Below are 12,988 nucleotides of genomic sequence, written 5' to 3' on the forward strand. Positions count from 1 at the left end.
AGCTATGGCTGCACGAATGTTGTCCTTCAAGGTTTGAATTGTCTCTGGCTTGTCCATATAACACTAATCTTTGACAGCCCCCCAAAGATAATAGTCTAACGGCGTCAAATCACAGCTCCGAGGCGGCCAAAAAACATCGGAATTTAGACTGATAGTTCGATCTTCAAAGACTGTGCGCAGAAGATCGATCGTAGCGTTGGCTGTGTGGCACGGAGCGCCGTTTTGTTGGAACCAAATGGTGTCCAAGTCTTCCTCTTCAAGTAACGGGAAGAACCAATCGCTAATCATGGCGCGGTAGCGCTTGCCATTGACCGTGGCGGCGGTTCCTGCCTCATTTTCGAATAAAAATGGCCCAATGATGCCGACAGACCAAAATCCGCACCAAACCGCTAGCTAAAAAAAAATGTTAGATGGCGGACCCTGTACAAAGTTCCTGAATTTTATTTTGATCAGACTTCCGGTTCGGGAGTTATGGGGTGATTAATGAAAAAAAATTATTTCAAATTACTTCCTCACTTTGCTCAGAGATGGCGTGACCAATTTCAACAAACATAGATTCAAATGAAAGGTCTTATGGTCCCATAACAAACTTCTAAATTTCATTCGGATCCGACTTCCGGTTCCGGAATTATATGGTGAAGAGTATTGAAAATTGGATACCGTCACTGAAAACGGCGAAACAAAACACGTAAAATAATTTCTAAACTTGCCTCAAAACTATTCACATCGGTAGTCATTGTCAGTAGACGGCTAAACATAAGTTTGGATTTCCTTGTTCTTGGGTTTTTGACGAACGACCGAAGATTGTAGCCATACACTCAAAAATGGTTCCCAGTCACTTTTTCCGAACCAACTTCGGTTATACCGGTTCCCAGATTCCGGTTTCGGAAGTTGTTGCGCGCCGACAGGATGAACAACGAATTTCCAATTAAGTTAATCCAATTATATTTCAAGGTAAAGAGATGGAATAAAAAATTCCTGATGCAGATGAAGTATGTTAAATTGACATTAATATTTAATTATTTTGTTAACTTACGTTTACTAATCTCGCTACGCAGACGGTAATCTGACGGTAGAACACTTATTCACCTTGACGTGCTTAAAGATCGTATAAGAACGACAGATTCATTGATTTAAATCTCACTTTTGATATCAAATATATCTGTTTCAATCACTTACCAACTATAAATTCAATTAAACCTATGCATATATTCTTATTCTTCTTTATGGAGCTAATGGTTTTGTTTAAACAGGTCAGTTCACTTGTGTAATGTAGGTTAAGCTATAGGAATTAATGATTTAGATCAGTTGAATGATATTCGACTGGTAAAATCTTACCAGTCTTTCAGAGTGTACACAGAAAGAAAAGATGAAACGATATGTAAACCGATAGTACTATGAAATAGACATCAGTTGAACCAAAAATCTGATTTAAAACCATGATTGATGTAAAATTACATTAAAATTCATTTAGTTTTTCTTTGAAAAAGACTGTATATTTACAAACCGCTTCGTTTTGTAATGTAAATTTCCATTCAATTGCCTGCTCCAAATATGTGCATGAAAATAAATATAAATTCACAAAATATTTTTATCTGTTTACACTGTATTGAACTTCAATTAACGGCGTTGATATTATCTCAATCTTAGCAATAAGTAGTAAAACTATAATCACTCACTACACGATGCTGATGGTTAAAGATTCTCCATGCTTCTCTATCTTACCGTTCGATAGACCTACCTGTCACTTCACGTCTGAGTGTATTAGTAGTGATAATGAATATGAAAATATGTTGTAATATGATTGATAATGCGTTATACAGACGAGCAGTGCAGGCAGTTTGGCTTAGTCGCGTGAGAACTGCTTAGTTCTGCTAACAGAAGCACCTCTTTTCGTTTCCTCAGAGATGGCCTAACCAACCTGAGTACGGTTTCGCTCTGTAGGTTATACTGGTTTATGGACAAACCTTTTTGTTTTTTAAGAATCAAAGAAAATTATTATGAAAAATACCACACATTTGTATATGAAAATATGTGAGTTATGATAAAGGCATCATTACAGAACTAGGTGGATTAAAATAGGTTTTTACCATTTGGGTGGTTTTGTGAAGAAACAGCTTTAATATTGAAACGACTGCTGGTCGTCTGCATTGGAACTAAATACAACGAAAAGTGGACAACGATGGAGTATATTATGCAAAATCAGCCCTTCTAATGTTATCTTAAGAACTATTAGAATTACTTATCTGTTGTAATATGCAAATCAGAAGTTAATATACACAGTTTAGTGGAGGTTAACAGTCTGATAGATGCTAATTAGAAAATTTTTGCATATTTTTCTGGGCTTTTTTTAAATTAGATTTTGTGTGTATTAATTTGAATGTGTTTTGTTTACTTCAGAATGTAGTGTCAGATATGTTATTGTTTATTACACTTGCATTAAATCAAAGGAAATGTTTCGTAATGAATAAAGAAGTTTTATTGTAAAGAACTATGCAAATTATTTCATAATATTTAATTGTATGTCAGAATGTTTGATGTAACTAATCCGTACTTTAATTTATTTTCGCTAACTCAAAGAAGACTTGACATAACTGGAGGACTTGAATACGAATAAATTGACATGATTCTTTTACACTTCTGAAAATCGATTATCGTTCGTGTTAGTTGTTTGTTTGTGTGAATTTTGCCACATTCCCTACATCGCTTCCAGAATTTGCAACGAAGTGGTAATTTCTATACTAAACTTTAACTTATTGACGACTAACATATTTTACCACACGAAACAAATAAGCGTAAAAAATATATTAGTATTTGAAGATCCGATGTTTACGACTGTTGAGTACTTTTTGTCATCATTTATTTATCTTTAACTAGAACCTAAACGCAGCTCCAGGATTTAGGAACGGAACTGAATCCTAGGATTATGTTCGGAACCTGGGACATGGGCAAAATTCAGTTGAAAAACTAAGACTAGAAACCAAGATTCAGTTAAGTTTATGAATTTAGTTCTAGAATTTTGGAACTGAACTCATTTTCCGAACCTAATTCTAGAACCTGCAGTAAGAAACTAAAATGAATTCCAAATTCAAGTTCCGAATTTTGGTTCAAACAGGCAGGTAAATTCTTAAACGTAATTCAGTAAGAAAATTCTGGTTCAGTAGTAAGTTTCTTGTTTGTTGTTGCTGTCGCAGCAGTTTCTTCTTACCACGACGCGCAGTTCTGTGTAAAGCACCGTAAGAAATGACCAATTTTCGACCATGATTTAACTTTTAAATACGATCAGTTTAACATCGGGACTGATAACAGATCGGCTGAAAAGTTCGTATCGTTTCTATGAGAGGGCGCCACTAGAATTAAATCCATACCATTTTCAGTTGGTACCAACCTTCAAAAGATAAGTGTATAAATTTGATAGCTGTCTGATTATTAGTTTGTGAGATATTGCATTTTGAGTGAAGCTACTTTTGTTATTGTGAAAAAAATGGAAAAAAAGGAATTTCGTGTGTTGATGAAACACTACTTTTTGATGAAAAAAAGTGCCGTCGATACCAAAAAATGGCTTGATGAGTGTTATCCAGACTCTGCACCGGGCGAAGCAACAATTCGTAAGTGGTTTGCAAAATTTCGTACTGGTCATATGAGCACCGAAGACGATGAACGCAGTGGACGTCCAAAAGAGGCTGTTACCGATGAAAACGTGAAAAAAAATCCACAAAATGATTTTCAATGACCGTAAAGTGAAGTTGATCGAGATAGCTGACACCCTAAAGATATCAAAGGAACGTGTTGGACATATTATCCACGAATATTTGGATATGAGAAAGCTTTGTGCAAAATGGGTGCCGCGTGAGCTCACAATCGATCAAAAACAACAACGAATTGATGATTTTGAGCAGTGTTTGGAGCTGTTATATCGAAATAAAACCGATTTATTTCGTCGATATATAACAATGGACGAAACATGGCTCCATCACTTCACTCCGGAGTCCAATCGACAGTCAGCTGAGTGGACTGCACGCGATAAACCGAACCCAAAGCGTGGAAAGACTCAACAATCGGCCGGTAAGGTTATGGCGTCTGTATTTTGGGATTCGCATGGTATAATTTCCATCGACTACCTTGAAAAGGGAAAAACCATCAACAGTGACTATTATATAGCGTTATTAGAGCGTTTGAGAGACGAAATTTAAAAAAAACGGCCTCATTTGAAGAAGAAAAAAGTTTTGTTTCATCAAGACAATGCACCGTGTCACAAGTCGATGAAAACCATGCTGAAATTGAACGAATTGGGCTTCGAATTGCTCCCGCATCCACCGTATTCTCCAGATTTGGCCCCCAGTGACTTTTTCCTGTTCTCAGACCTCAAGAGAATGCTCGCTGGTAAAAAATTTAGAAGCAATGAGGAGGTAATCACTGAAACTGAGGCCTATTTTGAGGCAAAGGACAAATCGTACTACAAAAATGGTATCGAAAAGTTGGAAGATCGCTATAATCGCTGTATTGCCTCTGATGGCAATTATGTTGAATAATAAAAACGAATTTTGGCAAAAAAATGTGTGTTTCTATTAAACGATACGAACTTTTCAGCCGAACTGTTATGTACCATGCCCTAAAAACCGTCGCCGCGGGTACAAGGAAGGCAAGAAAGCGTGAGTTTTGCCCTTTGCTTCCAAAAACTTGACTAAACTTATTTTTTTAGTTATTCATGGTTATCTCACACTGTTGAAAATTTCATCATAAATGGCTGATCATATTTCTGATGGCATAGAGAAAGAATTATATTGTTACGTTTAGTACAACTCGAGATATTCACGGTTAAGTTCTACCCATTCTTCCATGGGGCGAATATTGAAAAGGCGCCCCATAGTAAAGTAAGACGTATTCATGTCAAAATAGTAGTGAATACGTAGGAATCATGCTTTAATTGAAAAACAGTTTTGCACAACCTTCACATTATTAATTTTATTCCTGCTCTCATCTATGTTTGGTTACTCAAAGAAGACTCGCAATGGGAATATAAAACTGATTATTTGCATTTTGATATATACTTGTGTGATCAGTCTGTCATCTCTCGGCTACGTCCGAACATCAGAAAAACGATTGGATGTCGGTGCTTTAGTCGTAAAGTGATTACTGAAGTAGGGTAAGCTTTGCTTCTGATCAGTGATTCAAGTTGAAATACTGCATGGCACAGACGAGTCGAAAATTAAACAAGAAGAGAAAAAATACTGCATACCGAACTCAATCAAATATTCAATATCTTGAGTTTCTCAATTTAGCGCAAAATGGGTGGATAATTATTCAGTGGTTAATTTTCGCTGTACGAGATTTAACATAATATATGGATTACAGAACTGCTTACGCATCTACGAGCAATTTCGTCGATCCTGGTGAACACCCACGAAAATTTCCGTACGACATACTGCTCTACCGGGAACGAAACATCACGAAGTTTAGTTGAATTAAGCGCTGTCGGAAACAAGGGTATCACCGCATGCAGCTCTGCTCCCAGGTGAGCAATTTCCCTACAACCGAACCGAGGCAGAAGGCTGAAATGCAATTAGCTGGAAATTTTGCTATGAACATTAAAAAAGACCACACCGAAGCTTAGGTTGTTGTCGTTGGTGGCGGTGGTGGTGGTGTTGGTGGGTGGCGGGAGGCAAACGTTTAACATTCTGAGAAGCTGGAAGCGATTTAATATGATTTATTAGAGTAATTTCTGCTTCATTCAGCAAACAATGTTTGTTTGAACTACAGAATGCCTTCTGTGGAAACTGTTACGAAACTTTGTCATTGGCTGTGGAGACGTTGAGCTTTCTATTCATTAGTTGAACACGGAGAAAAGGTTGATTCCGTGCAGCAGAGCAAACGATGCCGAGGTACTCAGTTTTGGGCGGAAAAGTTTTTGAAAATATTTCAATTTAATGTTTACTTGTTTGTTGTTATTCTGTTAAGAAATACCAACTCAAAAATAAAAGGTAATTCAAATTTGAAAAAAAAAATCGTATAAATTCTTTTCTCTTCTCTTTCGAGTTCAAAAAATTTATAATTTTCCATTCCTGTTTTATAGATCGGGGATGCTTACTGAATTTAGGTTTTTCTTGAGTCTTTCATATCATTTGCCTTCTAGCTTCTTGGGCTGCTAGTTCCGGAACTAAGTTGAGACCCTTGGACTCTTATGGCCAATACAACTGGAGCTTCCGGAACTGGCCATTGAAAACCAATGTACCATTTAACCCTTCTGTCAGTCGTCCATTGCCAAGCCGACCCTACTGAAACATCTTTATTTCCGGAATAAGAACTCAGATCCGTATAACATTCTAGGAGATAGCACGACATTTCGTTTGAATTGGCTAATTGGCTAATTGGCTAATAAAATTAAAAGCAACGCACGCACATCAGTTAGCGTATATAGGATATAGATGGTCGGGTTTTTGGTATTTGTACCCAAAACCGAACCCGACGGGTATTGGTCGGGTTCGGGTACAGAAAAAGATATGTTTATCGGGTTCGGATTAGGTACGGGTGACGATTTTTAACGGGTACGAGTCGAATTAAAAAATTGGTCGGGTTTCGGATCGGGTACGGGTGAAGATTTTTATTTATCGGATGCGGGTCGAGTTCGGGTTTGGAAGAGAAATTAATCTCGGGTTCGGGTCGGGTACGAGTAAAAGTTTTTTGTTTTCGATCGGGTACGAGTCGGGTTTGAAAAAATGCTTACCAGATCATTTCTAATACAGGGTAACGGCTCCATCAGTCATCTCATATACCAAAACCTGTTTTTGGTCGATAAATTGATCTTAAGGCTAATTTAACAGGGTCTTGAGGGTAAAATGAAAATAGGTGCTTCGAGTTTTCGCGTCGCTATAACAGCAGTATTGGACAGTCTTCGAACTATTTCTTATGCAGTATTGCTTCTTAGAGTCGAATCAAAAATATTGTATCCGATTTTATCACAATTCCTTGATTGAAAGTCGAGTAATCGGCAAAACAATATGGCGACCTTACTAATGAGATGACTTTTGGTGCAATAGCCATATGACGCTAAAGCTTGGGTTACCATCTCAGTTGCATATTTCAATCGTTAGACTTTTTTTAGGAAAAAGATTGAAATGAGATCCATTCTCCCACTTTCCTTGATATAACGCAAACATAAATAAATAACTATGGTGTAATACATGCTGGAGACGTTTTGAAGTACTGATTATACCATAAAACTCGCACATTGGTACAAAGTACATGCAGCTGAATGGGGATCGAATTACCGGAAGATCTACCATGCGTAGGCGATGCGCATGATTATGCCTCAGGAGCTAATTTTTTCTAAGTGACATTTTTCATTCCATAGCAAATCAGCTTGTTTATGAAGACTTTCAACTTACGAATTTCGGGAACTAATACTTATTAAAACCCTTTCGAGAAGAAAGGAAGGACCTAGATAAGAACCAAATATGCTATACTTTATATAACCAAAAAACAATAACTTTTGTTTAAACAAAAAAAGTTAATTCTAAAAAAACGTTTTTCGAATAAATCTTTTTCCTAAGCATGAATAGTCTTTACTACTCTTTAATTGAAGCCTTGTGAAGTCGGCTAGCGTGGTCAGCAATAAACACAGCCTACAAATTGAAATTGTTTTAAGCCATATTTAGAAGAATTTTTCCCTGTTTCACAATCATCACTCTAAATGATGGTTTGCAGTTTTTAACACACTTCACCCTGTTGCTCCGGAAGCGGAAGTAAGATCGAATTGAAATTCAATAGCGTACTATGGATAAGTAAGACCTTTCACTTGAGCCTAATTTTGTGAAATTCGGTTCGGTTATCTCTGAGAGAATCGAGTGCATATCTTTCTCACATACTCGTAAACATTTTAAGATCTCGCCGAACTAGTTCGAATGGTATATGGCACTCGGCCCTCCGGACTTCGATTCAAAAGTCAGTCTTCACAGTGATTGCATATCCTTTCTAAATGAGAAAAGCAAAAAGCTTATTGCCGTTTCAACCTTCCGAGCGAGCGGACGTGATTTGGATTTACTGCGAAAGCATTGAAAACCAGTTGTGTGTGTGATAAAGTGGTCGGACGATCGAAACGATATTATGTAATAGACAATAGTGCTTTTTCCTCTGAGAGGTTTTTTGCGCATTATATACTAGAGCAGTGCCTTATTGTGAGCGGTCGATCGAAACGATACCGTTAGCCGGTTATTGTTTTGTCGATCAAGGTCAAGTGTGCGAATTATAAACAAGCGACCATTGTGTGCGGATTATAAATAAGTGTGCCTTTTCCTCTCGAAGGTTTTTTGCACACCATCAAAGCGGCGATACGCCGATCGACGAAGTCCAGCTTGGTGTCCCCCGTTGGATCTTAAGTTAAGTACTATTTCTTCGTTTATTTTTAATTCTTTATTTGACCATGTCTAATTTGAATCCTGATCCCCGCTCCCGATGTTCAAATGAAGACTTCCCTTGATTGTAAAAAGTCTCGCATAAAGAGCTATCCGAATGGGCTCGCACTACCGGCCGGGCCTTATGCGGTCTATTTCCGGACCAAGTGAAACGGAAAAAAATTTAATATTCTAAAAATATCGCGAGACCTGACTTCGCGATACAATACCATAAAAAGTATTGACAGAATACGGCCAGACAAGCTCAGGGTCTTGTTTACCAGCTCAAAACAGACTAATGCACTTGTTCAAAAGGATCCTTTTACGCTGGAGTACCGCGTCTGTGTACCAGCTCACGAAGCAGAAATCGACGGTGTGGTCACCTATTCGAGTTTGACTTGCGAGGACATTCTTAAGTACGGGGCGGGTTGTTTTAAAGACCCCTCACTTAAAAATGTAAAGATACTGGATTGCAAGAAATTGCATTCAGTATCGATCGCCGGGGATGGAACAAAGTCTTATCCCCAATCAGACTCTTATCGTGTGACCTTCGCTGGCTCGGCTTTGCCCAACTACATCCTCTTGAACCGGGTTCGTTTGCCTGTTCGTTTATTTGTACCCCGGATAATGAATTGTACCAATTACACACAACTGGGGCATACAGCTACCCATTGCAGCAATAAGCCACGTTGTGCCAATTGTGGAGAAGTTCATGCCGACGGCTCTTGCGGTAAGGGTGTTGAAAAGTGTCTCTACTGTAAGGAGGGTCCGCATGACCTAATGGCATGTTCCGCTTACAAACTGCGCAAAGATCGGATGAAGCGTTCCCTGAAGAAACACTCCAAGCGTTCCTTTGCCGAGATGGTTAAAAGTGCCACCCCTCCTAGACAGACAACGAACCCATATGCCTGCTTGTCAACTGACAAGAGCGATTCCGACGACCCTTTGGAAGGCCCACATTCAGCGGTCCCTCATAGCTATAGGAAAAGAACAAACAAATCCTCTCATAAGCTTCCTAGTAAGGGTTCGAAGGTGTCTTCCGAAGGGCTTCGAAAAGTTACAGCTAACGGGAATCGTGACAAACCACCGAAGCAAAAAGCTCCTGGTCTCGGAAAACTCAATTCCGAGATGGAATTCCCACCACTTACAGGGACTACAAAATCCCCAAGCGTCCCTGAAAATCTACCAGAAAATCAACTAGGTGCTGGACTTATCAAGTTCTCTGATGTTGTGGACTGGATTTTTACAACTTTCAATATTTCTGACCCTTTTTTTTTGAATGGCAAAAACTGAGCATTTCTGAGCATTTTAATTGAAGTTGACTGCAAATTGGCCCCTTCTCTCAGCGATTGTATCCTTCGATGGCTAAATGATCTGAATGTGACGCATTTGCATTGTGCGAAATTTCGCTAACTTCTGAAATATCCTTCAACTTCCACGATTTTAACATTATTCGCCTGGATCGAGATGATCCCTACGGAGGAGTACTTTTAGGGATCAAAAAAAGCTATTCTTTTTATCGAATTAAACTCCCCTCGATACCAGGTATTGAAGTTTTCGCATGTCATGTTACAATCATACTTTCATCTATATTCCCCCTAGAGCTTGGTTGGACATCAGCGGCTCAGTTATATCATTGAGATCCATCCCGCACCGACGTTAGTTTTAGGAGACTATAACACACACGGTACGGGATGGAGCTGTCTTAACGATGATAACAGATCAGCTATGATCTATGATATTTGCGACAACTTCAATATGACAATCTTGAATACGGGAGAAATGACACGGATTTCTGCACCTCCAGTAAGACCAAGTGCCCTGGATTCATCCCTATGCTCGACATCGCTACGGTTGGATTGCACGTGGGAGGTAATTCCTGATCCCCACGGTAGCGATCATCTACCGATCATAATCTCAATCACCAGCGGCTCAAACCCATCGAAAACAATCAATATTTCGTATGACCTCACACAAAATGCTGATTGGAATAGCTATGCGACCTCGATATCTGAGAAACTTGAAAGAACTCAACAAATTCCTCCTTAGGAAGAGTACCCGTTTTTGGCTGGCTTGATTCTCGACACCGCGACTCAAGCTCAGTTGAAACGTGTACCCGCCGCGAAAACTAACATTCGTCCTCCCAAACCGTGGTGCGACAAAGAGTGCACAGAGTTAAACGCGGAGAGAGCCTCCGCGTATAAAATGTTCAGAAACATGGAAGACCTGATAATTATCGAAACTACGCGGCGATAGACGTTAAACTTAAGAACTTGATTAGAGCCGAGAAACGCGGTTAGAAGAAACGCGGTTACTGGTATGGTATGGTAGAGCTCTCACTTGCGCTTCTGTCGTGTAACAATGAAGCCCCGGGGCTAGACAGAATTATATTCAACTTGTTGAAAAATCTGCCTGACTCTGCCAAAAGGCGCTTGTTGAATATGTTCAACAAGTTCCTCGAGGGTAATATTGTACCACATGATTGGAGACAAGTGAGAGTTTTTGCCATTCAAAAACCTGGGAAATCAGCCTCCGATCACAATTCGTATCGGCCGATTGCTATGCTTTCCTGTATCCGGTAGCTGTTTGAAAAAATGATTCTCTTTCGTTTAAACAATTGGGTTGAGACTAATGGCTTGGTTTCCGCAAGGGCAAAGGAACGAACGATTGTCATGCGTTGCTCACAACAGAAATTCAAATGACATTCGCTCGTAAAGAACAAATGGCATCAGTTTTCTTAGACATCCAGCGGGCTTTTGACTCGGTTTCTATAAATATTTTATGTGGGAGCTGCATCAGCATGGTCTTTCGCCGATTTTAAATAACTTTTTGTATCATATATTGTCTGAGAAACACATGTATTTCGCGCATGGTGCTTTGTCGACAATACGATTCAGTGTTTTCGACTATTTCTGGCCGATGCAGATATGGTTTCGTTCGGCACGTCAGAAAAGACATTGCACTTCGTTGCAAAACAAAAAGTGTTCTGTAAGTAGCAGAAACTTTACGTCTGCTTAGCGGTTCAAATTGAACTGCCGAGTTTAGCACTAAGCAGTTCAATTTGAACTGCTCTGCGCTGATGAGTCAAAGACGAAACGTAAAAATAATGAAAACGGTTATGTGCCCTAGCACAGAATTTGGCTAACCCCTAAATGAACATAATATCTGTTTAACATCAATATTAATTATTGCATCTCATTTTGTTATTGATGAAATATTTCAATTGTAGATTGTAGATGGAAGAAATTTTTATATCACGAGTCCACAGGCTTCGGTATCTTCAATCAGAACATCACCGCTTCGTACAAACTCTGTGATCCGGCTTCAGTTTACGTCGCAGAATTAGCTGCCATTCAGTACACCCTTGAGATCATTGAAACCTTGCCCAAAGACCATTACTTCATTGTCACGGACAGTCTAAGCTCAATAGAAGCTCTCCGGGCAATGAAGCCAGGAAAGTATCCCCCATATTTTCTGGGGAAAATACGGGAACACTTGAGAACTTTATCTGGACGGTCTTATTCAATATCGTTAGTCTGGGTCCCTTCGCATTGTTCCATTCCGGGCAATGAAAAGGCAGACTCATTGGCTAAGGTGGGCGCATTGGATATTTATGAAAGACCAATCTGCTTCAATGAATTTTTCAGTATTTCTCGTCAGAAAACTCTCGAAAGTTGGCAAACTTCATGGACGAATGACGAACTGGGACGATGGCTACACTCCATTATCCCTAAGGTATCGACGAAACCTTGGTTCAGGGGGATGAACGTGAGTCGCGATTTCATTCGTGTAATGTCACGGCTCATATCAAATCACTACACTTTCAACGCACATCTCCGGCGTGTTGTGCTCGCGGAGAGCGGTCTCTGCACCTGTGGCGACGGTTATCAGGACATCGAGCATGTCGTGTGGTCGTGCGTAGAGTATCGTGACGCCAGGTCGAAGTTACTGGAATCTCTTAGGACCCGAGGTAGACCGCCTGAGGTTCTGGTTCGGGATGTGTTGGCGAGTCGGGATAGCTTATATATGCTTCTCATATACCAGTACCTTAAACACATTGATATACAAGTGTAATGTGTTATTCCTCGCTCAGAAAGTATAAACTCCACCTACAGGTTCGACACTAACATCCGCCCGATTCTCTCGATCCCCGTCCCTGTCCACCATCTTCATTGGAACTAACAAGATCTTTTTTTTGTCACTAACTTTTTCGTTCCCCCTTCCCTGTCTCTTCACCATCTCGATGGCAACTAATTAGATCTCTATCGTTTTCAGACATTTTGTTCCCACATCGCCTTTTTACCCCGTCTCCACAATATTTACTTTTTTTTTCATTCTCTTCCGCAACATCACCATCATCGTCCACGTTAAACCGCTCCAGTCGAAAACCAGCATGCGGGCCTCCCGCCGGGCCTTCGTAGCCTGGGGGTGTTTCCCGCGGACCCACACGGACCGAAGGATGCGGCCAACATGGATATTCGCTAACGCTATATGGAAGACCCTCAGGCAATATTCAATTCACCGGCCACTGCCCATCGCCAGCTGAAAGCTGAATTGTCGGAGATCCGCTACCCCGATACTACATTACATAATGATAC

This window comes from Malaya genurostris, chromosome 2 (assembly GCF_030247185.1).
Source record: "Malaya genurostris strain Urasoe2022 chromosome 2, Malgen_1.1, whole genome shotgun sequence".
Taxonomy (NCBI): Eukaryota; Metazoa; Arthropoda; class Insecta; order Diptera; family Culicidae; genus Malaya; species Malaya genurostris.